Raw genomic sequence first — 26,597 nt, 5'->3', positions numbered from 1 at the left:
CCTCCAAGTAAACAACAACAGGAGCTGATGTTGCATGGTGGCAGATGGAGCCTAGGAAGTGCTGTCTCCGCTCAGTGTTTGCGTGGTACAGAGCAAACACTGGCAGCACTTACTGATCTTTGGAGAGATTGGTGCCAGCTGCACGTGGAGAAGATTGCTGTTGTACCTCTGCTATGAGGGGCCTTGTGCAGCACCACACCCAAGAGTGCAAAGGGGATACACTGATGTATCCCCACTGATGCAATGCGGTGCTGTCTGCATTACATTCTGTGCCACGGCAAATGCTGTGCTGAGGAGTCGCCCAGGAGGGGCCCAGAACTGGCAATGGCAAGGAAGAACCCAGTTGCCCCCCTGCCTCTGACTGCCAGGGTAGAAGTGGTCCCAGCTCAAGGAATGGGGACTGTGGCAGGGCCTGCAGGGGCGAGTTGATTCCCCCCATCCCTGAGGTCGCAGGCACTGCCCCCTCCTCCCCAGTGCCTGGGCAGCAGCAGTGCTGGCAGTGGTTTGGCAAAGGAAAGTCTCAATGTGGTTGGCAATGTCTTCAAACCATGCGGGTCACAATGGAATGGGGTGGCACGAAAGGAAGACTTGCAGAGGAGTGTGTATATGCTTTGGTACTGGGACTGTCCTTCATTGCTGCCGTGTTCATCCTGGCTTCAGACCTTGCTGCTTTACCACTACAATTCTGGGCAGTCTCAGCACTCTGCTTCTGAGCAGAAATGCAATGCCAGCTTTTAAGCTTTTTGGAACGCAGTTCTTCCCCCCTTTTCTATTCCGTTTCGCTTTATAAGCCCCTCATAGCCCAGATTAGCAGCCTGCTGTGGTGTTGGGTCCTGGTGGTGGGGCTTATCCTGGTGATGCTGTCAGCTCTGTTCACCCCGGAGCCCCGCTGTGGAATCCAGAGAAACAGCAGTGAGGGATCACAGCTCTATTTTTACTCCTTGTTTGCCTTTCGTGACAGTGCAGGTGCTGGCTTGGATGGGAGTGTTCACACAGCTCAGCCCACGTCGAGGTATTTCTGTGCCAGGGGAATGTGTGGGCTCTGCCAGAGCTCCGCCGATGTCTGGCACAGCACAGCCCTCTGCTCATGGCTCTGCAGGGGAAACCCCACTGCTCCTGTAGGCACTGGGTATGTGCTGACTGCACTGTGCTGCATCAATGCCTGTGGTCGTGCCCTGCGCTGGGTGAGCAGTCAGGGACGGCAGGGGCTGGAGGTGCTCATGCATCCTGTGCCTGGAGCAGTGAGCCCCAACACTGCTGGCATCGGCAGCACTGTGGTGTTCCTTGTCCATATCAGGGTGATTCCTTATGATAAACAGAGCTGTGATGAAGAACAGGAGGGCTGGTGGATTTCTGGAGTTGTTTGTCAGCGCTCTGCCTGATTCCTTGGTGGTATCTCTGATCCAGACAGGCTGCAGATCCAAAGAAAACTGAGCGAAGAGTGAGGTTTTTGGCACTGCTGAGGATGATGGGAGATGTGGCCTTGCAGAGAACATGTGGATGTCCAGAGTCCCTCACAGTTGGTCCCACTGTGCACCTGCCAGGGGACAGCATTGTCTGCAGCGGGTGGGTGTCCCAGTAAAGAGTGAGAGATTCCATGTTTGGGTGGCACATCTCCCAAGAAGTGGCCCTTCGGGACAGAGGGCTTTAAAATATGGTCACATTCTTTATGTATGTTTAAAAAGAAAAACTGGGGGTGGAACGTGTGAATCAGAGGAAAGGAATTACCTGCACTGTGCCCAAGAGAGAAGCAGAAACAAAGTGTGGGTGTGGGGAGCAGAGATGGGAGCTGTGTGGGGCAGTGGCTCTGTGGTGGGGACTCCAGTGAGAACAAGCACCTCTTTGAGCAGGAATCCAATTCTGGAAGGAAATACAACCGAGAGCCTCTCACTCTTTGCCTAGAGCGAGCTGCTCCTGCCTCTGCTGCTTTGAAGTAACTTCTATATGGCTTGTAGAGTGAGCAGTGAGTCAGTGGATGCAGTCTTCTATCCCAGTGTGCCACCTACAAAGCTCCTGGAGGTGTCTCTGAGAGAAGAACGTCTTGAATCACACCAGCAGTCTGTTCTGAGGTAATGTATGGGAGTTCAGCCACAGAGGCATTGAGCAGTTTGTTTAGGAGGCAAATACATGCAGGTGGGCACTGACAGAGCAGTAACCTCAGCCAGTTCTCTCCAGCCATTTTGTTACTGCACACAGTGCTTGGCGAGGGGCTTTCCTTGCTATCTGTCGTGGCTGCAGCCCCACTGTGTCACTCTGGGCTTGTTTGAAAGATGCTGATGGTAACAGGGAACAGTTTTGAAGGACAACGTGTGAGTTCTGGGGCCCCTTTTTAAACATAATTAAACCATGGTAATGATAACGTGGGAACCAGTGATGCTGCAGTTGAAAATCTTGGGAGGCGAATCCTGGCCACCACAGGTCCCAGCCTGTGCAGACCCTCTGGTTCGGATGCTGCTGGGTCTCGGCTCCTAACATTCAGTACATCAGCAGTACTGAACTGCTTCCTGGTGGAGCAGCAGGACAGCACTGAGCCGTGCAGCACTGAGCCCATGCCTTTGTGTGCAGTGCCTGCTGAGCTGGTGTCCACTCGTTCTTCACTGCTCCACAGCTGCTATTTGGAATGTTGGCTGTTCCACCTGGGAAATAGTTGGTGTCTTAATGATTCTTCCTATTTGGCTCTTGTGTCAACAGTAACTGAGGAGCAAAATTAAGTGTCCTTAATAGGCCCTTGTGGGGATCTTATCAAAAGGCATTTACGACTCTTCACTTTCCTTCTGCTTTAGATAAAGAGCAGCTGTAACACCCAACAAGGACTGTCACAAGGCTGACTGCCCTCTCGTTGTGAGGAATGCCTCAGAGGATTTTTCAGGGACCAGATCTTTTGTGAAAAAGTTTTAATTTGCGATTTCAATGGTGGGTGCAAGCAGGAGCACCTGCTGTGAGAAAAACGAGCTCTTCTATCTCCTAGTTCTCGCTGCCCAGTCCCTGCCCTGCTGCCGGGTTCATGTTCTTGGTGCACACATCCCCAGGTAGTTGACAAAGTCCATCTCTCTTTGTTTCTCTAAGTAAGCCGAATCCACACATTGGTTGCCAAGCCAGTGTCTCGTGCCATAAATCTGCCAGATCGGTTTGCTGCTTCTTACGCAGCTCTGGGTGCGGATGTGTCTCGCAGCCTTTCCCTTTGGCTGCCCATCCTCCCTCCAGTGATCTCCCCAAGGCATGATAGCGCACAGACCCAGCCAGAGTCTCCTCTCTCAAAAATACACATAGTCTGTTCTTTAACCACGAAGGCCTGTTTTATGTCAAGGGCCCTGAGGTGTGTACAACATTCTATTCTACAAAACCAGTGTGCCATCTCCCACACCACAGCACTGCCCGCAGTGGAGACGGGGTAGCGGTGGGGCGGCTCAGTCGGGGCAGGGTGTGCATCGCTCCTCCCCGGGGAACCAAACCCTGCGGTGCCTTCCAAAAAGTGACATCAGCGAGAACAGAGCGGGTCTGGCTGGAGGTGGTGGAGGATTCCGTGCTGGGATTTTTGGTGAGGAGAAACTAGGCATGGAGCAAGTTTATTTCTGGTGGGTCGCGCTTGCACGGTGAAATAGCCGGGCCGTGTTCTTTCTGGAGCCAGGCAAAAGCATTCCTGCCCGAGGGGCGACCCGTGCAGCCCCATCGGTGCCGCAGCGCAGCCCGAGCCCCCCGGCCCAGAGGTTCCCCCCGGGGCAGCAGATCCACGTCAGATTCACGCGTCCGGCTCCAGCCTCGCCCGGCTCTTTGTTCGCTGATAATTGCCGTTAAATAGGCTGCTGCTCATCCCGCTGCTATTCGCTTCGCCTCTCTTCCTTCTCCCCAGCTGCGAACCCGCGCTTGAAGCAATAACTGTGTTTAAGAAATAATAGAGTAAGTGGGAGGAACCGGCGCTTCTTTCTGCTTTTCCAGATCATCTGTGTTTGATGTGAAAAAGAAAACTGTCTTCTTTAACGGCTCTCCATCCCCCGGTCATTTAGTTCCTCTTTCCTGGGATAGCTCCCTTTGCTTTAAGTGCGTCTCAGCATTACTCATCCTCACGCCCTATTCAGAATCAATGAGGCGGGGAGAAAAGGGAGATTTACATGAGAAGCAGTATTTTGTGTATTTTCGCGCAGTTCTTGGAGCGTCCCCAGACGATGTTCGGGCTGTTTCACGAGCAGGGTACCCAGCCCGTCTGAGTTCTGTTTTAGACGAATCTGCCTTGTTCCTCTCCCCGTCTGGCCCCGCGTTCAGCTCCCTGAGCTTTCCCACTGCTGTGCTCACTGATACTGAAGTCATCGCAAACACTTTTCCCATCGGAACGCATTAGGCAAATAATTCTCCACCGTGGTGCTTTTTCACGTGTAGGCTTCAGTCTTACACGGCTTCGCTAAGATGAAGTGAAACTTCCCCCAGCGCAGCCCAGGAGACCGAGCCTGGCAGCAACGGGGATGGACGGGAGGATCAAAGCGCTCCGGGTGCGAAACCCAACCCGCCAGGGTTTGGAGCAAAGCTTCCAGCCGGCTCTGATGGGTTACATTTGTACTTTACTCTCTTATGTTCAAAAATCTTTGACGCTAATGCTGCTAATTATAGATACCGTGCTGTAAAATGTGGAGTTTCGAGTATCCTTCGGTAGAAAGTGTTCGGAGAACTGAAAAAACAGACGGGCAGAGGGGTCTGCGTGGTGCTACGGAAAGTCACAAGCCCAAGCTGAAAGGAAAGGCAATTGTAATCCCTTTGGAGCTGTTTTGAACCAGTGAACACACGAGGACCCTCAAGCGTACATCTCGGTGCTGGGAGCCGTTGTCCCGGTGGTGTTTGAGAGGCGCAAAGGGGGGAGGGGAACCTTCAGGTCAGGGCTTGAACTGGCAGTGGAGCACCTGTGAAGGGCTGTGGCTGCCCAGCCAGCACAGGAACGTGGTTTGCAGCTGTGCTCCACAGCTGAGCAGAACGGCCGGACCCAGAGAGGAGCCTCCATGGGCTCATATAAGAGCCAGCCAGTGGAAGGAAAATCTCTTGGACCTGGGCAGCTTTCTGAGGAGGTGCTGTGTGCAGCCTGAGAGCCCCTTCACCAGCGGGGTGAGTGCAGCTCTTCTTTGTCTTCCTGCTTATGGCTGTTGGCCTACCTGTGAATGCTTTGCTCGGTGCTGCCAAGAACCTTTCAGAAGAATTTAGCTTCTTCGTGGGCAGAACGGGGGGTGTTGTGGGGTGGGTTGGAGTTGGACTCGGTGATCTTAGAGGTCTTTTCCAAACTTCAGTGATTCTATGATGCCAACAGCACTATACCGTGCACTTCTCTTAAAGGATTAGCATTTACACTGTGAATCTGTGGGTAGCTCCAGGTGAGTTTGAAGTTGGCATCAGGACTCGGGGTGCTCCTCCACACCGCTGCTCCAAAGGCTTTCCTCAGGATGGGGTGAGCCTGTGTGTTCTCTGAAGTGCTGCTGCCAAAGTGGTTGGGGCGAGGCTACAAGTGCATTGTGATTAAAAGTTTAATAAGTCAAAGGAAGCTCTTAATTGATGCCAGAAAGAGCCTTATTTGTAAGACACAGCACTGCATACTGACATGGCAGTGTGAGCTTTCTGAATTCCTATTTTTTAAACAGTGTAACTTTAACGGTGAATAAGTGCGACTGAGCGCAGCTCTGGTTACTGCTCTCGAGATGCAGGTTCTGCCTTCATGCTGTGTTCTTTGCTCGCTGGTGGTGAAGGGTGAGGGCAGTGCTCGGGGCTGAGCTTGTGCTGCGAGCAGCAGCGGCTGGTGGTGGCTCCTGCCCCCCTGTTCCTGCTGTGGTTATTCATAACTAATAGCGATTCACGTGGCTGCATCCTGGGGCTGCACCTCTGGTTCCCGCAGAACTGCGATGGAGTGGATGCGTGCACTCTGGCTCCCTGCTCCTTCCTCCTGTGGGAAATAATCCAAGTAATTTTGTCAGGACGGTATCTCTGATAAAAGCAGAATTTATTCGCGATTGCAACGGCGGCGTCTCGCAAGCAGGAGCGCCTATGGACACAACATGGCAGCCTTTAGACCCTGTTTTCTCCCCCTTGCCTCCCCCCTCCCCTGTTTCCCCACTGGCTGGGTACTCCAGGTTCGCAATCTTACAGAAGGTTTACATTTGCTATTTACTTGTTCATTTATTTGTTATCTGGTGTCAGTCAGCAGCCGTCCTGTTGTTTCCAAGCTGTCTCGGTGCTCTCCTTGTCCTATTGATATGGTGATTTTCTTTAAAGTCGTCGTTAAACAAAGAGCACTGGGGGATGATGCCAGGCCTTCCGATGTCTCTTCAGGCGCTTCCTCGGACAGGCCATGGCTGTTCTCTGGTTTGCTCTCGTGCAGGATATTCTTGCAGTGTGTAATGACAAAATATACATCTATACACCTCTATACAGTGTGTGCGTTCCTGGGAAGGTTCGTCTAGAGGAGCAGTGACGTAAGCAATCAGAGATCTTCCCCAAGTTAAGTAGAAGGACTCCCAAAAAGAACTGTGATAGTGGAGATCATGAAATAAAAATATTATACAATTCTAATGCAGAAACAACACTTGATTCCCACACTCCTGGGGCTGTCTCCTCCTTCCATGGGCTCCCGAGTAACTTGAGGTGCCTTCTCCTGGTATTTTTCTCCATACAGTTAACTACCCGATATCTCATTAAGTTTAAATGTGCTGTTGCTGAGTAGAGCCATGGGCTCTGTACCGGCAATGCAGCACAGCGTCAGCCTTGCATGGACTTTCTGTGCTGCAGGTGACTTCAGCCCGTGTTCTCTGGAGCAGCAACCACCCCGTGGCTCAGTGCTGGCTGCCTGAATGTCCTCCGACATCGGCTGGGCTCCTTTCTGTTAATTACTTGCCAGTGCTGTCAGGAAGGGCTGCTGGCCCTGCAGGTGCCCCTGCCCATGGGTTGGTGCTGGGAGCTCTGCTGCAGAACCCCAGCCAGCAGGCTTGGCTGTGCTTTTAACGACTGATTTAAAATAAGGATTGGGTAATTTGGAATGGAGGTGTTAGTGCTGTTGTAACTGGATTAATAACAACTGCCTCTTGTATTTTGATTAGGCCAGTAAAACACTAATTAGAAGAGCAATAATTTCTTGACACCTTGGATGCGTGCTCCCATTTACCCATAACAAGATTTTGAGTATGACGAATGCAGTGGATATACTTTTATGGGATGCCATAACACTTCCTCTGAGGGTTCACAGGATGATTCCAGCTAATTGTCCTTGACTTCATTCTGAGAAAACTCTCAGCTGTTACATGCAGAGGCAGTTTCAGGCATGGCATGTGATGTTAGTGAGGCAACCTGCCAGAATTTCTGTGAAGTTCTGTTTAACGTTTTGGGTTCCTCCGTCGTTTCTGCTGACTGTGGTTCTCATCGCGGTGTCATCTGCCTGCAGCAGGGCCTGTCTCCTCACTTCTTGGTGCAGAAGCAGCTCCTAATTTCCTAATTGCTGGATTAATGTTTTGAGCTGTGAAGTTAAACAGAGGCAGAACGTGGCACAATGGGCCAGCTGCGGAGCGGCAGCGCTCTGCCAAGGGAGAGGCAGCGCCGCCAATTATGTGGGATCCTCAGCAGCCTTGGTTGGTAATTTGCAGTCCATTCACTGGGATTATTTCACAAACACATAAAAGCAATCACTTGGACGCGATTATTCACACACATGGAATACATAAACATCGAAAATGAGATTTATGGATCTTAGTGTGACAACTCTGCTTTCCTTGCTTACTGAAGCCCCTCCTTTTTTTTTTTATTCCCCTTTTAGCGTTTCAATGAAGACAGATTTTAAAACCTCAGGATATGGATCATCATCCTCACTGTCTGATTTCTATTACCTTCTGTGAAGAGCTTACAGAGCTCTTCTTGCCATTGAAGTTTTCTTGTACTCTGTTTGTGTTGGAGGCTTTTTTGTTAGGAAAGCAGATGCGGAGCAGGCAACAGATGCAGTCACAGAACTGATGTTTTGCAAATCCTTTAACGTTTTCCACTCATACTGATGCAAAACCCGTGATCAGGTTGTCAGACTGCCGACATACGGATCTGTGCAGTCTGTCAGGAGCAGAGGAGCTGGGACAGTGAGCCAAACACAGTGGGATGTGGGGAGGAGTGAGAGCGGATGCATGGAAATGGGGATCTCCCCACCAGCCCTGTGGCATTGCACCTCATCCTATGATGGCACTCAGCTGCAGGGAGCTCCTCATTGCTCCCCAGGAGCCGTTCCAGTGCTGACATGTAGCACTCTACAGATGCTGAACCTGAAGTTGTAGCTGGCTAAATTTGTTCAAAATCTCATGGTTTGGGTAAGGTAAATGAAGGAAGTTACCAGGCATCTGAAAGAAGTGCAGTGATTGCACTCTTGTGCCAAAGTCCTGTTGCTATTAGCACGAGAAAGCAAACCTGAGAGCGGGGCAAAGCTGGTGGCTACATGGTCTTGTTCTTTTTGCTGTGGGCACAGTTGTGAATGATGGGAGAAGCATGCAGAAACCCCGTGTGGAGAGTAAGGTTTGGGCTGAGAGGATCTTGAGGAACTGGGTGGCCCCAGCTCTCTGTGGGGCTCTGGGAGATTTGTGGTGTGTTCCAGTACTGCTGATGCTGCAGGTGGGGCAAACAGAAGCTGATGGCAAAGGTCCTTTGGTTTACTGCGTGCTGACTGCAAAGTTCCAGTAGCCACGTATTGTGGAACTGAAATGCTTTAGTGAGCTGAGATACCTCATCGTGGGAAATCTCATAGCACTTTTATATTATTTAACTCCTTGAGAGAAATGCTGCAAATTCATATAAATTTGTTATTTTATAGCCTTCTTGTCTCCTTGCAGAGTGCCTACGTGTGGCCCCAGGGCAGGCACTGTGCCTCAGCTCACAGCTGATGGATGCGCTCTCGTTAACTTGCTGATGCTACAGGAGAGACTCATTAATTGCATTGAGGGCTGATGGCAGTGGCTGAAATGTGTTCTGATTATCTAGAAATGGTGCTATACAGGCTGACATGAGGTTTGTTTTTTTTTTTTAAAGGGCTGCTCCTGGCTGTTGTCCTCTGTGCACACGTTGAGCCCGGCTCTGCTCAATGCATGCTGCCAGCCGGTGTGGGATGTAGCAGCAGCTCGGTGCGCAGTGCTGCTGTGTGTTCTCAGCAAGCATCACAAGATGATACTTTGGCATTGTGCATCTGAAAACAGCCCAGCTGAAGCCTAGGGAGGGACTGAGGTGTGCTGCTGATGGCCACCGGTGTGCTGGGCTCCTGTGCCAAGGGAGGGTTGGGTGTGGGAGGAATGGTTGCGCACTGATGGATTTTACTACTTTGGAAGTGAACTTATAATGCTATAATATTTGTGGTAAAATTAAAATACAGGAAGCAGGCATTGCCCTGTGGGTGCCTTTGGGTGTACGGAGAATAGAGCAAAAGAAAATTGATTTATTTTCAGTTACAATTTAAAAGAAACTTGGCTAATTCTGGGAGGTGTATTAGCCAAAGCACGGGTGAAAGAATAACAAACGCTTTCTACATTACTGTGACTTGTTTCCTTTTGCCAGGACTGGCATCCAGCTCAATGCTAAGGCCTTGCAATAGGCTCACACCAGAATAAGACTTAGAAAAGTGTCATTTCTGCATCCCTGAAAGAGAAGGAAAGAATCAGTCTGTGTGGTTTGTTTTTTTCTGGTTTTTTTTTTTTTTTTTTTTCAGAGTAGTAGGAAACAGCAAGTGCAAAACAGAAAAGGAAAGCAAAGCAAAGCCACCGAATGCAGTGCCATTACAAAGCAATAGAATCTGAGCTCAGAGTCTGTGCACAGGGATCTGGTCTCCAGCTGACTTCTGTTAAGTGAGGCACTCTCCTCAGTGAATGCACTTCCAGAAGGAGCCTGGTGTTGGATTCTTTCATATAAATGCTTCAGCAGAGGGGACCCTGGAGTGCTGCTTTGGGGCCATGGCTTGCATTTCAAGTGTTCTTACAGAGTAACGTCTTTCCTTTGTGGAAAAGCATCCAGACAAAACTTACCACAATGGTGCTGCACGGCTGTTGTTGTGCACAGACAACCAGAGCAGAGCATTTCTTAAAAATAATTGGTTTTCTGGGATGCTGGCATAGTGCACTGTGCAGACAGGGAAAGGAATCTCTGCCCGGCCTTGTGCCCCTGCAGGGCTGTGCCAACCCCTGCTGACATGGGCAGGTTTTGCCCTTGTTACTGAAAACTGTAGCCAAGAAAATTCTCCAAACCAAATGATGGTTCAGAAAGCCGACATGAGCGTTCTGCAGTGCTGGGTGCACAGGGGATTTCTCCTCCTGGCATACATGCCAAGGGACAAAAGCATACTCATAGACATTAAAAAAAGAATATTTATGTGATTTCCAAGAACTGCCCATCAATTTCCAGGAAATCTAACGCTGTGTATACTGATATATTTGCCACACTGCCTCTGCACCACGTACTGAATTGGTTCCTTGGTGGTCCCTCAATTTACCTTTGCATGGTACTGATGCTGAGGAACATCCTGTTGTGCCTTCTTGGCGCATATGCTGCTCTTTAACATGTAGGTTTATTTATTTGCCTGGAGGCCCCTTCTCCCACACAGTCCTGCCCCCACTTTGTCTGGAGCACAGAGGGATCTGCTGTTTGAATTGTTCTTTGGCATCAGTTTTGCTCTCGTGAATCTTCACAACAAGAAAGCAAATACATCTTTAGCAAAGAAATGCTGCATATGAATCACAGGAGAATTGAAGGGTCTTCCAGAGCCCTGCAAAGAGCTCTGCAACCATATTTTGTTGTTCATCCTGTGTGGGACGTGCTGCCATGCAAAACTGCACAGCCCCAGCACTGTGGATGGTGGGACTGGAGGTGGGATGTGGGGGAACATGGAGTTATGCTCTGAGATAGAGGAAGAACACTGGTTGTCCTGGACAAACTTCATTTTCTTGGGTTTCCTATTCCCACCTGTGGCTAGAAATGCTAAGGGTCTTGTCTTTCACATTTTATTAATTTTTAATTACAGCACACTGCAGACAGACCATGTTATATACATGTATTTTTGTGTGCTTCACCCACTGCAGCAGAGCCCAGCTCACACCAGAAGTCATTGGAATGTTCTTAATCCCAGTCAAAGCACTCCCTGTGTTTATCTCTGAAACCTGGATGAGGTTTCTGGTGTTGACTTTCTCTTTACGTGCTCAGTTTCTTACAGACTTCTGCCTGTTGGGCTCAGCTGTATATTTTTGCTCTGTACTTCAATAACATGAATTATAACAGAAATGTGAAAATGACAAAGCTTGCTTTAATGATTATTAAATCCAAAGAAAGCCATACATAGCATTGGGTATAATGTCTAGGAAGAAAAAACAAACATGCAGATCACAGCTAGAAGCATGAAGTGCACCACAAAGCTGACTGCTGCTTGCAGGATGCGTGGTGCTGCTGGCACCCAGTGGGAACAGAGCAGGAGGAATGCATCCTCTGCCCTGACCTTGGAGTGTGCTGGAAATAGCATCGCCCCTCACATGAGAGCCCTCTGTTTAATCATCAGGAGTTGGGATTTCCAAGAGCCTGACGAGCAGCTGTATGTCTGTGACATTACCTGCTCACGTGTTGTGTGACAGGCAGCTTGCCAAGCTAAGAGACTTAGCACGATCTGTGCCAACCCTTGTGTATCCTCCAAACAGATGAAGTGCAGCTCAGACGGCTGCTGGGCAGCTCGAGGCTCCTGGCACCTCAGCCTCCCACGAGAGGCACATGAGGACCACACTGCTTGCAGGTGAGCCGCGCACTGACTGGGCCCCGTTCTCTCATCCAAGCTGTTGATGCATATATTGAATAGCACTGGTCCCACTACTGGCTCCTGTACTGGCATAGGATGTAATTAGGAAAAAAAAAAAGCCTCACAGTTATCTTCTGACTTAGCTTGTGCACAGCTTGAACAGGACCAGAAAACTAACAGAAAGCAAAGAAAAGGAATTGAGAAAAAGGTGCTAGGAGGCCTTTGTGTGCTTTCTTTCATACATGAACAGGGGAGAGAGACCTCATTGCTCCCCACAAATCCCTGACAGGAGATCGGGGTGAGGTGGGGGTCAGCCTCTATACACAGGTAACAGTGATGCTCCACGTGGTGTGAACCGAGCTGGAGTGTCTCCATCTGCATCTTTACTGCAGTTGTTTCCAATTGCTTGGCCACTTAGTTCTAGTTTAGTGATTCCTTTGATGGCATTTTGCTTGCACAGGTGTCACTAAAGATTGAGGTGACAGTGTGAGGTGTATTATTTGGAGCTTCCCCCACCCACAGGAAGAAATGTGGCCCAACTGTCAAAGCTTTGCAGAGCTGGCAGCTAGGAATAAAAACATGTTTTAACAGCTCTTTTAATCTAGCAGAAAGAAAGTCTGGTGAAAGTCAGACAGTGAAAGTTAAAACCCAGCAAACTGACTAGAAAGAAGAAGCAGGTCTTTAAAAAAGGCTGTGATTAACCAGGGTTGCAGTTTGCTCTGGGGCACAGCTACTGCTTGGGGTCTTTACTCCAAAGCCTCTTGGACTACTGGGTTGCTTTGTGGAAGAGGCAGCCCTGAGGATGGGGGAGTTGGTGCATTCCCCTGTTATTTCCCCTGTATCCTGGTTTGCAGGGGCCTCTTTGCAGCCATAGATGGGAAATAACTTTATTTTGGTGGGGCTTAGAACTGTCGTGTCACAACAGCAGTAGAGAAATGGGCCCTTGGGTCTTCTGTTGTTTCCTTGGGTTTAGCGATCCAGCAACGTTGCTACCAATAATTGCTATGAAAATGGCTGAGATGCACAATAGGGGATCATTCTCTACTCATTTATCACTGGCAAACTTTACTGTGTGACAAACTGGGCTAGTGGGTCAAGGGTAGATGTGATGTATCTAATAGTAAGTGAGATGCTGCAGAGCTGAATCCCCACAGTTCAACCAGCAGGCGTCCTGGGTGGTGAATGGAGATTCCACTCTGTTCTTTCTTCCTTGGCAGGTCGCACACACCAGTAATTCCAGCACTCTTGCCTTAATGAAGTTCTTCTTTACCTCTCTGTAAACTCTTTCAGCCTTGTCTATGATAGCTGAGCTCAGTGTTGTTTCCCCTTCTTCTGTTGTTACCTTCTGAGACATCTGGTGACTTTGGACATGACAAAACTGCTTCTCCTTATGGTTATGCCAGGTAGCAGTTTGCATTATTTTTTTGTTCATTAAAATTATTTCAAAAAGTACTATGGAAAAAGGTCAGATATTCTAAGGGGTTACTTAATGCACAATCTTTCAAGTCAATACATGAGTTACAAGCTGATACACTGCGTTGCTTTCTACCTGATTTGAGTTAGATGGTGAGCAATTTGGAGTAGGAATGGTCTTTCCCTGAGCACAGTCAGTGCTCGGTACAACCATTTCCTCAGTGTAACTGATGGATCTAGCTGCTTCCAGCTGTGTTGTTAATGCAGTCTATGAGAAGTAGTCCCTGAAGTAGATACAGACTGAATTGTCGCCTCTAAATCAATCTGTGAGGATTATATGAAGTTCTGTATGAATTAATAAAGCCTTAGGGGTAACATTTCAAGACTTAAGATTTTTTTTTTTAAGACTTAAACTTTCAACTTTCAAAATTTCAAGACTTAAACTTTTCCATGAAGTAAGTTGAAAGCCCCTTAATCCTCCTGAAGCTGTTTGTGGTGTTGACTGGGTTGGACGTTGGCAGACGCTCTGGATGTACCACTGCAAAGTCCCAGTAGTGGAGCTGGGTTTGTGAGATGGTGGAACCCTCTATGCTCCTGATGGCACCCAGGGAGCTCCTGTGGGTGCCAGCAAAGCAGTGCAGTGCTGATAGCAAAGCATGGTGCTCAGCAAAAGAAAACGAGCCAGGGGCTGACTTCATTGGCAGAGTGCCCCATATCCCCTGATGTCTCTGCAAAATCAAGGCTGCCATGGTTTCCTGCTGTGTCACAGCTTTCCCAGAAGATGCAACTTTCACATCTCATTGCAGTGACACAGCAAAAAGGACCTTCCCTTGGTTTGGTAGCAGGGTAGAACAGCAGCCTCCTTGGTGCAAACCTTCACTGCTTGTGGCACCATTACACAGAATCACAGAATCACCTGGGTTGGAAGGGACCTCAAGGATCATGTAGTTCCAACCCCCCTGCCTAGCAGGGCCACCAAACATCCACATTCAGATCAGGTTGCCCAGGACCCCGTCCAACCTGGCCTTGAACACGTCCAAGGATGGGGCATCCACAACCTCCCTGGGCAGCCCGTTCCAGGGCCTAACCACTCTCCTTGTGAAGAATCACCATTCTGTGATTCCTCCTTGATTTTCAGCCTGGGAGTCCCCTGGCAATGGTATGTAGGAGTGCTGCAACGCATCTCTGCAAGCAGTGGGCATGGCTGTAAAGCAAACGTTGGCATGCAGCACTGGAGTGCCCTTTGGGCTTTGATTCTTCTCAGTTTTGTCAGTGTGGGTCAGTATGCAGGAACTCTTGCTGGTGTGGAGGAGGTGACTGCTTTCTCTCTCCCTGGCAGGAGCTAAGCTGGCCGGTGCTGCGAATCGCTGCCCTCCGGAGCCCCCAACCCGTCTGTGCCAGAGGGCTTTGCTTTGCTGGGCAAGGTCTGTGCTGTCTGGGCAGGATGCTTGCTTTCACTGTGCTGCAGAAGGGAGAGAACCTGTGACATTTAAGAGCTGACCCTTTCTTTTCACGTGCAAGTCCTGCTGTTGGAGATTTTGGGCTGTACTGCAATCCCCAAAGATATCTTTGGAGACTGCTTGAGTTTTGTCTCACATCTGATGGAGGGGAGGTCACAGTTTTCTGATTTGAGGTGCTGTTGGTGCAGCTGTTCTCAGACATTGCTCTCCTGCAGCACAGAGGCACAGCATACATCGACAACCCCTGGTGCTTGTCACTGATCTCTGGTGTCTTTAGGAGTGCTGTTGTGCAGTGTGACCTCTTGAGCAGCGATGTTACAAATACAACGCACCAGTCATGAAGACATCAGACTTGCTTTTAGAATGTATTCTTTCTACTTATATTATAACCCAAAGAAGTCTCCTTGACTTTTAAATAGAACAGTGCCAGGGAGTCCTCCCGTTTCTCTGCAGGCTGTTAGCATTCCAGAGCTGAGTTCCTCATCACTCCCAGACTCTGTGTTGCCCTGCTGTGCTTTGGGCTGCCCCTGCTCTGTGTTATGGCTGCAATCACAGTGCAGGCAGACACCGATGGCTGCCAGGTGTTTGGTCTGTATGATCTTAAAGATCTTTTCCAACTTTAATGATTCTATGGTTCCTCATGCTGCTGCCCTCACAGCTCAGCATTTCCCTTCTGTCCTTGTTGACATTTTTCCTTGCTGCCCAACCCTACGCTCCCTCACTGACAGCTCTGTGGCAGCTCCTGCATAAGGCCAACCATGGGGTCGCAGCTGCAGCTCACACCAGGAGCTGGGCTGCATCCCTGGGCACCTCACCTGGGTACGTGAAGAGTTGGGAGCAGCCGCTGCCCCCCCCTTCTCCTCCTCTTTATTTAGTGAGGATGTATCAAGCTGTAGCTCAATATGTAGATCATGCAGACCTGGGTGCAGGAAACACGTTTGCACTGTTGGCTCTGGTTTAGTGCCAGTCTGTCGTGTGGGTCTGCCAAAACTTGAGCTCTGCTAGTAGGGCCCCGGGGGCTCCTGCTGCAGGAGATGCCCTGGAGGTCTCCCAAGGAGAGCTGCTGAAGCGTTTGTCTCACGGCTGAGTGCCACTTTGTGCAGCCATGTGCTCAGCTCCCCTCACCATCCTTTGCATGAAAGCAGCAGAGTGCAATGCCTGCAGTGCTGTGTGAGCAGCTCCACCCTGGGCCTGGAGTGAGGCACAGCTCTGGTGCAGAGCTGCACCGTCTGTGGCTGAACTCAGGGTTCACTCACTGCACCAGCCGGAGCGGCCCCACGGTGCCAAAGGCAGAGCAGCACTGGGCTGAGCCCTTGGCAGGCCAGCACTTTGTGTTTTTATTGCTAGAGCACAGAGGGCCCGTGGCTCTGGGCTGGCAGCTGCCCCCTCCTCAGGGCGGGACGAAGCATTGCTGCTGGCTGAGAGCACAGCCAGTGCAACTCTGGGGCTGGCACTGCCCTCATCCTCCTGCAGCAGTGCTGGGAGTGATTGGCACCGCCTTTAAGTGCAGAGGCTTCTCGGGGCGTTTGCCATCTGGTACCACTTAGCACATTAATCGGAGTCTGAGGGCTGAACAAACCGTCTCTGACTTGAGATTTCAGAAGCAACTGGAGTTCTACGTTGCAGATGCTGTTATGGATAGGTCTGAAGTTCTGCGTTCGTATCACTGCTTCTGTGGAGGAAGAAAAAAGAAATCCCTGAGAGCCAAATCTGAAATCAGAACTTGGACTCATTTGATTTTTCACGCTGAGTTTTGGCAAAGTGTGGTGCCTGTATTTCTGACAGTATTATGGTTTAAACTTTCATGACCCAAACTGAAAAACACACCTCTGGCAATGCTTTAATATTGATAGGCAAAATTGTGATTCATCAACATCAAACTGTTTAATTCATTAGCCCACAATTTCTGTGTAACGTGGGAATACATTTAAAAGAGTGAGATGAGACAAAGCATTAATTATGCAGTCATTGCAGAAATTAATAATCTTATGCCGTACCGATCCTTGTATGTATGAATGCTCTGGAATTGCCTTCCTGCCATTGGTTTTTAAGCCCTCTGAGGTACCTGTGGGTACTGGGCGTTTAAATGAACTTTCCCCCATGTGATGGGCAGAACTGAACGTGAGACCAACGTAGCTGAGCCGTGCTGTGCTCAGAGGTGACGCTTCTCCTCTTTCTCAGCTCCCTCGTTTCTATTTGTGCTTGTGGTTCTCGTAGGCAATTGTCCATACCCTCATTGAGGGTTTTGTGCCCTGTAATGGTTTTGCTGCCTTTTACAGCACTTTCTTTAACTACACGAGCATACTGATGTTTGATTCCCAACCCACCTGAAATGCTCTTTGGAAGTAAGAGGAAGGGGGGCTGGAGCAGTTCTTGAGGGAATTGGCATGGGGAGCCCTGGCTGTGCCCCCAGCTGGGGATGGTCCAGGAGGGCCGGGTGCTGCCAAACCCTTTGGACCGGTGGAAAAATGCCATTTGTCCCCAAGACAGAAGCTGGATTTTCATCTTCGCCGCATTGCCGATGTTTAATTTTTAATTGCTGTGCAATTTGATCATCTCCATAACTGACTATGAAAAATCTAAATTTGACCTGAAGAAATGAAAGCTGCCGAATGCTCTTCAGACCAGAGCTTGAGCCGAAAGCCAGACTGAGCCTTCCGAGACCCTGAGCATCCTTCATGCAGCACAACGCATGCAGAGGGCCAGCAGGCATCAGTGGCACAGAGCTTTTGAGAGCAGAGGCAGCCTTTACCCGGCTCCGAGGGGTCTGGAGAGCAAGCTGAGCCCCAGAGATGCATCAGTCTTTTGCTTCACACCGTGCCATTACAAAGTTGTGAGCCGTGGTCCCTGAGCTGACACAAAGCTGAGTTCAGTGGTTGTAGGAGCAAAGATCTCAAACTGCATCCCGCTGTGCTGAAACATATTGGTTGAGGTGAGAGTTAAGCTGGAGCCAAATGCTACGTGCTTTGGCTGAGGTGATTTCTCCAAGAATGTTTTCCTAATTAGGAATGATAGTATGATGCTCCTGTTTCTTGGCTCTTTCCTACTACTGGCTGAGATTTCATCTGTTAACTGCTTGTTACTAAAAACTCAGTCTGCTTTGCAGCTACTTCACATAGCAAGTGAAAACACTTCTTTCTGACAACCTTGTGCTCATGAGCTTTGCTATTTCTATAGTTTAATTGATTTTACAAGTTACATGATCGCATTTCTGTTCCTTGATAGAGGCACTATTTCACTATTTTATTATTATATTTATTCCCACAGGCTGCCAAGGGGTGCTGGCAGGGGTGGCCTGAAAGTTCCTTCAGCCCTGAGAATGCTTGGGCTCCATTTGCTGCTTTGCATACTTCTGTGTGGCTTCAACAGATAGTTTTTGGTAAACAAATTCCTCAGCTGCTCTCAGTAAAAAGTTGGAAGCATTTATGGATGACTGGAAAATCTAATCATGTGGTTTTAAATGCACAGGTACTGCTCACTCCCTTCATCAAGGATGCTGTAGTAGTAACACCCAGCAGACTCTGATATGAATGTGTGTATTGCCATATGTGTATAACCATAAAACAGTGACAACTATAGTCTGTATTTTTCTAAACATTTACTTATCCCAAAGTATTTAGAATTATTATTTTTAAACAAATTTCAGAGCTTTTCTGTTTGTCCAGCTGGAAATGGGTGCTTTGGGTGAATGGGGAAAGGAGGACCTGAGCTTGCTCAGACTTCTGTGTCCTCTCATATTTGCTGGTGTCAGCCTCTCCCTGCTGGTCAGTCTCACCTTCTGGGGCACAAAAGACAAAGTGGAGAGGAATGGCTGAGATGCCCTGAACTGTGCCACAGAGCCCAGGAATGGCAGAAAGGCTGGGATGGTACACGAGGGGTTACACTTCCCATACGAAGACTGGAATTGTTTTCTGTTTTGGGAAAGAAGGGTAAGATCAAGAGAGCCATGGAAAGCCAGAGCTGAGCCAGGAAAATGTTTACAAATCCTCCTGCAACAACTGAATCAATAAATCTATACATCCTGCTCTGCTTACCAGGGCTCAGGCACAACAGGTAGTTGTTGGTTCTGGTGTTCGAGGGGAGGCAGTTTTCTTTCTAAAAACGCCTTTTTCTCTCTAAATTTCATTTCACTATAAGCAGAACACGTTTATTTCAGGAGATACAAACAATAAAGAACCAAACACAGTTTTGAGAGAACAGAAGGCTTCTGCAGATGTACTTTGAGAGTTAAGGTGCTGACATCCTGGGAGGCAATGATGGGGCTGTTTCACAGAGCAGTGGAGAGTTTGGGTCCGTTCTGGAAAGAGGGGGCACAGAGCCCAGCTGGGCACAGTTACCATCAGAAATGGTAAAAGCTGGATGTACAGAGACATGGCGACCAGTGGGCTTTTATCCATCCTATGCTGGGAAGGCATAGGAGGGAAATCTGGATAATTGAATTTCCTACATCTAGTTATCAGCAGTGAACTCTGAAGCATCTACTGCAGACAAGTGAACGTCTGTGCCTTCCTCGTGTTTGATGTGATAAGCATAAATATTCAGCTCAGTCTCTCAAGAAAACATGAGGTTTTACACAAGAACAACTATCCCAGATGAGCAAGATTTATAGCTTCAAAATGGTTTGGCTTCATAATTTGCAAAAGCTTTAACCTTTCAAGCATTTCCAAACCTCTTTTAGCATGCAGGGAGTAGCGATGCACAGACATTAACATTAAAACTTTGTGTGTCTCCAGTGAATATTCTTACAACGAGAAGCAAAATGTATCCTTTTTCTTATTGCCTTTTCCAATACTTCAGTGATGTTTGTTTCTATGAAACAAACAAATAAAAATATGTTCTGATAGAATTCACAACTACTGCAAAGCTTTAGATACCAATTAGGGTGATTAATTTAGCATGCAGATGTCAGCGTGTGACAATTCTATGCTTCATCTGTCTGTTCACCAGCTTATGATAGAAATCGGAGGCAGATGTGCTGAAGCAGATCTCATTTCCTTGAAGGTCATCTGAGCAGACTTTCAGATTTTCTTTCAGCCTTCAGGTGATCCTGCTGATGTCGGGGGGAAAAAAGCAAAAAACAGCCAAAACAAAACAGGACCCAAGGCTGGAGGATCTTGAGAACCAAAGCAGATAAATCATGCGGCAGCCCTCGGTAACCTGGCGTCAGTGTACTGGTGCTGCAGGAGTGTGGAGCAGACACTTAGCTTAGCTCCCACTTGCAGAAGTTGGCTGCCCAAATGTTGGCTGCCCTTGGAGAGCTTCACACCTCGGTCCTGGGCTGCTGGGCCTGCATGGCTCCCACTGCCCACAACGCACAGGGCAGAGTTGCTCCCACATTGGCTGTCGCTGTGTGCAGGGCGTGCATCAAGCATTTCCCTGGCTTGATGACCTCTTCTAGTCACTGCTGCCTGCGTGGGAATCACAGAATCACAACACTGTAGGGGTTGGAATGGTTCTCTAGGGATCATCAGGTCCAGCTCCCCTGCCAAAGCAGGCTCTGTGCAGCAGGAAGGACAGGGCAGAAGTGGCATGGCCAAGGGCATCACAGGTCTGCCAAAGGATGCTGGTAGTATTTCCCTGAAAATCCTGTTGTGTGCACAATTGGGTTCCAGCACTGCCGCCACTGCAGTGAGTTGGGCTGAAAGAAGAGCACTGATCCTATGAAAGAGTGGTAATGCATTGGCACAGCTGCCCAGAGAGGTGGTGGGGTCTCTGTCCCTGGAGGTGTGGAGATGTGGCACTTATGGACGTGTCAGTGACTGTGGTGGGGTGGGCTGGAGGGTGTTGGAGGTCTTTTCCAACCTTAACGATTCTATGATTTTATCTTCCTGTGATTTTAGTTCCTGTTTTTATCATAAGAGGACTTTGCACAGAATTCCTTTTACGTGAAAGCTTGCAAATCAGGTTGAAAACATGCCTTCTTTGGGTATGTAACTGATTTTAATGTCTCTGTCTAATAAAAAGAAAAAATAACCGATCTGCTAGCTTGGTGTGGACGTCTTGCTATCTGCCTGGATCTTGTTTGCTGCTCTCCAGGCTAAGCACTGGTACTGGAGCACATGAATTATGCTTGTAACAGGCTGTTCAGCTTCTTATAACACTGCTCTCTTTAAAAACAATTATGTTCATATTTCGGAGAGGCAGTTTGGTAACACAACTGCTAGATCACATGTATCTGCTGCACTTGTGGAGTGATCCATATCTGTCATCATCACTGACAGAATCAATTGTACCAGCAAGTATTGACAGCCTTAGGCAGGAGAATAGCTGAGCGCTGTGCAGGCATCTCTTGATGCTGTCAGCTAATGTGCAGGCTTTTCAGATGTACTGTGAACCCAACGTCCTCTTCTGGCAGTTCAAGCGTTCCAGTGATGACAAAGTGCTGGCAGAGTGGCACGCCTGGATGTGGGGCTTCCAAACACAGAGCAGTGATGCAAGAGCAGTCCTGTAAACTTTGACAGGGGAGGCACTCAGTTTGGAGGCCCAGAAGTTGCTCTGCTGTCTTCCCCGGTGTCAATTTATAAACGTGTTTAAATACTTCCCTTGCTCCGACCTAGAGAATCCTGCTCACCTGGAGCAGTACTGAGCACAGAAGCACTTTGAGCTTTGCATCCCGTAATGTCCAAGTTTCCCCCTTGTACAGGATTGCAGAGCTGCCCTTCTGGCTGTGACTGCCCTGGTTGTCACTCTGGCACATCTGCAGAAAATTGTCAGTTGGAAAATCAAAGTGCAAAACTTTGAGGTTGGGTGTATCTCCTACTGAGCAGACAAGTTTGGAAGATGACAAGAAAATTTAGGAATGGATTGTTGAACAAGTGTAGTAGGATGAGATGACATAAACAGTGCAATGCCTTTCCTCATACATTGCAGATTTGGGGCCAAAACAGAATCGTCAATTCTGTTTGGTCTGGATACGGTTTCTCAGGAATTCAATGCTTATAGTTATTGTCCTGCTTTAAAACCACAGAGCAAATGTGGGCAGTGCTGTTCCTGGGGGCTGATAAGTCTTTCAGCCAGGCTCACTCAGGGGACAGAAGAGAACAATCCCACCGACCAGAAAACATCAGACTTCCCATCGCAGACCTGACGACCCAGACGTGTCTGTGAAAACTGCTCACCATCTCCACATCCTGGGAACACCTGCAATGTTTCATAATTTAACAAAGCACGGCGTAAGACATTTCCTGCAGTTATTCCTCATTAATCATCTTCCACTCAGCAGCCTGTGATGAATTGAGAGGTTATAATCAAAGGTGCTAAGTTTTCTTTCCCTATCAAGGGTGGATGTTCCAGCCTTCCTATTTATGGATAAACCAAGCTTACAGGTTACTATTCCACAGCAGGGTGTTTGGCAAGGTTTACTTTTCTTTTGTGAAGAAATGTGAGTGATTTAGAACACTGTTAATGGTTTTGATTGTTCTGATCAGAACTTTCCTCGAATATCAACATAGAAGACAGAGGTACCAGACCAGCCTGGCTCCGACAGAAAGCACAGCAACCAGAATGCAGTGCTTTGAAATTACAGCACTCAAAGGAGCATTTTGCTACCATAGCTGCAGGACACCTCGCACAAGCAGGACTACAAAGAGGAGGGGCTGGAAATCACAACGAAAGACCTCAGTTTTCGGGAGGGCTCAGAAGTTTTCTGGAAGGATGCTCGGAGTCCCTGGCTTCAGAAAGAAATTCCCGTGTGCTGTACAGGCTGAGAGCTGCGCTTGTCTCAGTGCTGAAGCTCAGAGCATGTTGCAATCTGATGTCTCCATCATCTGTCCCTAAGCTATCTTCACGTCCTTATGAGGTAAATCAGTAGGGCAGCAGTCCAGACTTGGAGCAAAATACTCAGCACCAAAATAATTCTTCTTTTAGCTCACTTAACTGGACCAGTCATATGTCAAAGAGGTCTTCTGTCAAATACGGAATCACTAAAATGATCAAGGACAGCTGAAATAAACTGAGTGGGTATGAAGTGTTTCAGTGACACAGTGCAAAGCCAGCGTGAACGCTTCCCGTGCTGACAGAACCCTGGAAACTGCAGGGAGTGAGCTTCAGCAGAGAGATACTGAAACTGCCCAGGATATGAAGGAGATTAGATTAATGCTGCACAGCAGAAAAGGCACAGAGCTAATGGGGCATAGTGAATATGGGAAGCAATACCTGCAGCACCCGGAACCATGAACCTCTCCGCAAACTGGGCTAATTTCTCACTGTCTCCCAGCTAAAATCTTAATCTTCATGCACTGAATTGAAAGCAAACTGTATCACTGCACAGCCCTTACAAGAAAAAAAGGTTGCTCTTTCAATGGTTACACCCTTGGCTGCTGAAAAGTGACCTAGACTGCTTGATGTGAAATGGCAGATAAGTAGAAGGATTATTTTTGAAGAGCCTCTCAGTGGTCGATGTGTAACTGACTTGGCATTTGGCCTCAAACTGTTTCTTTTTTTACCCCATCTTTGTTTTGACAACCAGAAAGCTCAAATCTGTGGAGATTAAGAGCAGTTCTCACTCATCTTCTTCTGGAAGAGCAGCGCTGTGGTGTCCTGTGCTATGAGCCTCAGGTCTGCGCAGAGACACGGGAAGCACGCGTTTGCCATGGAAGAAAATTTATTTTTTAGAGAATTTCCTACAACTTTCCAAGCACTGTCATATCACTGCAGGCCAGAAGGGCTCGAGAAACTCTCTTCAGACAGTGGCCGTTCATGTGCACCTTATTCAATGGTGGTAACGTGGAATCATCTGCTGGCTGAGCAGATCTGCCCTTAATTCACTCTGCTGCGTTACAGTAGAAATGGCACAAAAGGTAATTTCTTACACTAAGATGTAACTTTGTACCTCACTGGGCTAATTGAGGAAAGAACAGAGACTGTGGGAGAAGCTGCATGTCTGCACCAGGAGCTGTGCACAGCTGAGCACTGAGTGCAACGCACGAGCAGCATGGAGGTGGGAAGGAGCTGGGTAAGCTGCCTGCCCTGAGGCACCGAGCACATCTCCCTGCTTGTGTCTTCTGCCACAAGGCTGTGTGCCACTCGGAGAAATGTTGTGTCCCATCTCAGCCAGATGCTCTGCACTGACCACATGGCAGCGATGGGCTGGTGGCCGGACCTGGCGGTCTTCATGATTTCATGATTTGGTCCCAAGGCTCTGGAGGAAATTTTCTGTCCAGTCCTCTGGAAAATGGAAAATACTGGAAAAACGGTATGAAAAAGACACTAAGGAGTTCAGTGGAGAGAAATGATAATTTCCTTATTCTGGTGGAAATGGAGGATGGCAGATCTGCATCTGGCACCAGGCTGCACTTCACAAGAGGACTCAGGAACTCAGGTGAAGTGCAGGAGGACCTGAGTTCATTGAGCTGCGTTGGTGCAAGGAGGCGACTTGTGGGCACATGAGAGCAAAGGCAGGCAGAGCCCTGCAGCCCACTTGCTGCCCAAGGGCAGAGATGGCTGGGGCTGGGCAGTGCAGGCTCTGGGAGACGGGGGAGTGCAGTGCATCAGGTCAGTGTCATCAGCTGAAATACCTCTGATGTCCTCTGGAAACTCATCGATGCAGCTGACAAGGCCCTGCAGCCTCGGCAGTCACAGGAGCATATTGCAGATGTCAGCACAACCTCTGAGGGTGAAGCTCTGAGCACAGCCCGAGAGAAGGGCTCAGTGAGACAGCTGCAGTGAAACCCAGCCTGACTGGGACCCATAGGAAAATTCTGCATCTCCAGCTGAAAATCAAATAACCTGGTTCTTAGAAATACGTTCCTCCTCTGTGCTTCTACACAGTCTAAATAGCACTGCGTTTGCTGTTTAACAAATCTCCCTAGAAAATGTCACTCTCTAAAATTACAGATTTTGAATAAAAGCTAAAGTCTCAGCATGCATGATATATTATTCTTGTCTGGGCCCATAGCCTTTTATCCCAAATAAGAAAAAAGCAATTATTGAATAGAAAATTCTCGAGCATTCTCAAATTCTCAGTTGCCACCACCCACCTCATCACAGGCTGAGGAACCTCAGTTCTTTCCATTAAGGGTATGCAGAACATAAATATATTTGTGCACACAGATACACAAGTATTACATACAAACTAAAGCTCCAGGGTTATGTACCTTGCAGATCACGGTAGAACCAGTCTTCAGTGTTGCTGACGTTACAGCAAGTCCTTAAAACTAAGGGTGCTCACTCTGTGCTCTATCCCAGAGCAGAGCTCTGACCATGGGGAGGGAGCAGCTGTGCCAGGCTGTGCTCAGCATGGGGCTGTGAGAGCGAATGGAGCTGGGGAGGGGGGAGTTATCCCTGCAGGCATTCAAGGCCAGGCTGGATGTGGCTCTGGGCAGCCTGGGCTGCTGGTTGGCGACCTGCACACATCAAGGAGGTGGAACTGGATGAGCACTGTGCTCCTTTGCAACCCAGGCCATTCTATGTTATGATTGTATGAATGCTGCACTGACTCTGGGCCATGGCAGAACGTTCTCATTTCATGTTATTTATTATGGTTTTGAATTCTTCTGAGTGCAGGGCATACCCACCCTCTACACAAGGCTCTACTTGAGCAAGCAGAATACCTGCCTGAGGTCGCTCAGCCAGTGCTTTCCCATCCTCATGTCTTCATTGCTGCACAGACGGGACTGGGGAGATGTGGAAAGGTGAAGGCAGTATAAATCATGGCATCACAGCATGTTTGGATTGGAAGCCTGCTCCCCAGAACTGTGAACAGGCCAACCCCCCACCAGGGCAACAGGGCTGTCTGTGCTTCCTGCAGCCACAGGCACACCAGAGCCCCAGTTGCTCCCCATAGGCACCACGAACTAATTGCTCCTTTTCATCAACACCTGACCTTTCCCTGCACTGACAGCTGCTCTGTTCATCACTGTTGTAATTGGGCTCCCTCATTCTACGTTGTGTACAATTGGATTGTAACACCTCGCTTATTTAAACTTTCCAAACTGCTGACACCTTCTGATTTATTTCATCTTGAGAAAGCATTGTTTTCTTTTGAAATCCGTTTGATGATGAAGGAACAGGTTTTTTTGATGCAAGGTGTGTCTCACTGTCATCACTGTTAGTCTCATGGTGTGGGGAGGCAATTCGAGAAGGCTGACGCATTGCTTACAGAGGAAGCGACAGCATCCCCCAATGACACAGCACTGCTTGTTCTGTAGTAGTGCTGTAGTTTGGCTGCCCAGTCCTCTGAAGGTACAGCCGAGGCCGGCAGAGCAATAATATTAATTACTGTGTTATAAAAGGAAGAACGTTTCTGTGCCTTTTGTATCTTTTTATTGCTTTAAAGCCTTCAGCAACTGTTTACTAATTCTTTGAGCTTTACAAGATTGAAAATGTAATGTTTCCTTTTTCTCTTTGTTTACTTTAGCTTTTTCTGTTTGTTTTTGCTCACTCTGATTTTTTTTCCTTTCGCCCTGAGGCTCTTCGACACTAAATAGCATTCATCTCCTGGATTACAGCATAAGTCAACCCAATTGCTTTGTAAGGTGCAGCTCTGTTTGGAATATGGCAACAAATGAATCGTCCAAGGCTTCTGAGGTGCTCTGGCATTGCTGAAGCAGAGACCTGAGAGGGGCACCTCCGGTGCATCCCTGAGAGCAACCTGAGGCTGTGGGTCTGCAGCCCGGCTGTGCTGCCATGTGCCCCAGTCCCACTGTGAGGCTCCTGGTCACCACTTGCACTGCCTGGGAAATGTCAGTCCTTGTCTCTGTGACAACGCATGAACACGAAAAGCAAAACTGTACCAAGACATGCAGCAAAGAAACAAGATAGAAAACAGCTTAGAAGTCCCTAAGGGTGCAGTTTGGTCAAGTGAGAGGAGTGTTAGATGAAAGCGTGCTGTAAGGAGCTTCTGCATTGCTGCCTAAACTTTCCCTTCTTTGCTCTGCACATGTTGTAAATTGTTGTTTACAAGAAAATGAAAACAAAACCATGGTTTTTGGCGTTCAGTCTATGAGCTCTGAATGATGCAGGAGGTGATG

At 48.5% G+C, this 26,597-nt stretch overlaps 1 long non-coding RNA gene across 1 annotated transcript in view; it reads left to right on the top strand.

Moving 5' to 3' along the window:
* The first annotated feature begins 4,921 nt into the window (after positions 1-4,921).
* The window catches only part of LOC128087274 (uncharacterized), a 74,740-nt gene continuing 53,064 nt past the window's right edge, over positions 4,922-26,597 (top strand). Inside the window, exon 1 of the long non-coding RNA XR_008209743.1 lies at positions 4,922-5,088. This is a non-coding gene — a long non-coding RNA (uncharacterized LOC128087274). The remainder of the gene's footprint in view (positions 5,089-26,597) is intronic.

This window comes from Tympanuchus pallidicinctus, unplaced genomic scaffold (genome assembly GCF_026119805.1).
Source record: "Tympanuchus pallidicinctus isolate F22 unplaced genomic scaffold, pur_lepc_1.0 scaffold3, whole genome shotgun sequence".
Classification (NCBI taxonomy): domain Eukaryota; kingdom Metazoa; phylum Chordata; class Aves; order Galliformes; family Phasianidae; genus Tympanuchus; species Tympanuchus pallidicinctus.
The sequence above is the reverse complement of the archived record's forward strand: the minus strand, read 5'-3'. Positions and strand labels throughout refer to the sequence as shown.